Below are 2446 nucleotides of genomic sequence, written 5' to 3'. Positions count from 1 at the left end.
CTTGGTCAGGTGTACCTTAGTCCAGAAAGCAACATAATTTGCTCTTCAACACTTTAAAGAGGTTTTGTGCAGCAGATTTACCCAATGCAATGAGCTGTCTGGGCTTTTTTTTTCTCTCAAAAGTTTTAATGGCATATAATTCACATAACATGCAATTCAATAGTTCAACCACATCAAAAGAGTTGTACAATCAGTTTTAGAATCATTTCTTCATTCCTGTACTCATTGCTATTAGCTCCTCATTTCCCCCCAACCTCCCCTGCCATAACCCAAGGAACAATTAATCCACTTATTCTCTCTATAGATTTATCTACCTTGGATTTCATAAACAAAAAATAAAAAAATTAAAAGACAAACTAACCACAATAACAAAGCCAAACAAATAAGAACCTCAATCAAAAAGAAAGCAGGAAATATTAAAACCTAGAACAAATTTAAATGGATCAATAGGGAAATCAAATAAGATGCTAAAATTTAACCTAACCGCATCTGCAACCACCCACTTTCCAGTGCAGTCTGCAGCAGGATAGCAAGACTATTCACATCCCTGGTCCCCGGTCAGAGGGGATTCGCCAGGAGCTTCATCCATGGGTATTTCCCTTCACTTTTTTTCTTTTAACTGAAACCGTTTTAAAATGGGTCAAAAGGGAAGTCATTTGATCTCTTGACTGCTGCTTCCGTGGGCTTTGATTATGGATCCAAGCAAGACAAAATCCTTGACAACTTCAATCTTTTCTCCATTGGTCATGATGTTACCGACTGGTCCCGTTGTGAGGATTTGGGTTTTCTTGACACTAAGTGGTCATCCATACTGAAGGCTGCAATCCTTGATCTTCATCAGCAAGCGCTTCAAGTCTTCCTCACTTTCGGCAATCAAGGTTATGTCATCTGCATATCACAGGTTGTTAATAAGCCTTCCTCCAGTCCTGATGCCACATGCTTTTTCATATAGCCAAGCGTCTCTGATTATTAGCTCAGCATGCAGATTGAATTAGTATGGAGAGAGGATACAACCCTGATAAACACCTTTCCCGATTTTAAACCATGCAGTTTTCCCATGTTCTGTTTAAACGACTGCCTCTGGATCCATGTAAAGGCTCCACAGGAACACGGGAAGTATTCTGGAATTCCCGTTCTTCTCAACGCTGTTGACAGTTTGTTATGATCCACACAGTGAAATGCATAATCAATAAAACACACGTAACTCTCTTTCCGATATTCTCTGCTTTCAGCCAAGATCCACACGACTTTGGCAATGATGTCCCTTAGTCCAGGTCCGCGCTTGAATCCAGCTTGAATTCCTCTGTTCTTAGACTACTGTTGAGTCACTGTTGTTTGGAATGCTACACAGTGGATCTCTTCCCATCTGTTGGCCAAGTAGCTGTCTTCCAAATTTCCTGGTGAGTGAAAGCTTGAAGTATTTCACCAGCTTGGTGAATTATTTAAGTTGGTATTGCTTCAATTCCTGGAGTCTTGATTTTGGCTAATACCTTCAGTGCAGCTTGAATTTTTCCCTTCAGTACCATCTATTCTTGATCATATGCTACCTTTCCTGCCTTGTTCAGTATTTTGCCCATATAGATTATATTGCAACTCAAGGCTTGACTTTGGTGGTTATTGGTTATTTTTGTTTTGTTTGTTTTTCCAGTTTCAGATATATTGAGCGTGTTTTGGTTGTCTAACTCAAGGCCTTTGCATATTTAATTATAATATTTTACTTTGGCTTCTTGGGCTGCCCCTGGAAAGGTTCTTTTCAGCTCTTTAACTTCATCCATTCTTCCATTTGCCTTGGCTGCTCTGAGGTTAACAGCAAATTTCAGAGTCTCTTCTGACATCCACTTTTATTTTCTCTTTCTTTCCTGTCGTTTTAATGACCTTTTGCTTTCTTCACGAATGACGTTCTTGATGTCCTCCCACAGCTCATCAGGGCTTCTGGCTTCAGTGTTTCACACAGCAAATCTGTCCTTGGGATGTCTTGAAATGCAGGTGAGATAGACTCAAGGCCATATTTCGGCTCTCGTGGACTTGTTTTCACTTTCTTCAGCTTCAACCTGAGCTTACATCTGAACAAGTGGTGGTCTCTCCCACGGTCAGCCCCTGACCTGGTTTTAGCTCCTGATATGGAGCTGCCCCATAGTCTTTCCCCACAGATGTAGTCGATTTGGTTTCTGTGATTCCCATTTGGAGAAGTCTATGTGTACAACAGCAATCAATGACCAGTTGGTGACAGAATTCGGTTCCTCGAGGAACTGTCTGACTGAGGCCTCGGTGCCTCACTGGTTGTTCACCGGAGGACCCAGCACCCTCAGTCCCTGCCACCTGGGCTCTCCGTAGCACAGTTCCCACTTGGCCACTTGCTTCATCTGAGCAAGCAAATGAAAAGAGCCTGAGAGGAAGTCATAGTTGTTTATAACCTCAACCTGGAGGTGATATTTTACCCTGTTCT

This window comes from Echinops telfairi, unplaced genomic scaffold (assembly GCF_000313985.2).
Source record: "Echinops telfairi isolate 266 unplaced genomic scaffold, ASM31398v2 ScPeMD7_7407;HRSCAF=8445, whole genome shotgun sequence".
NCBI lineage: Eukaryota > Metazoa > Chordata > Mammalia > Afrosoricida > Tenrecidae > Echinops > Echinops telfairi.
This window is presented reverse-complemented; position numbering follows the sequence as displayed.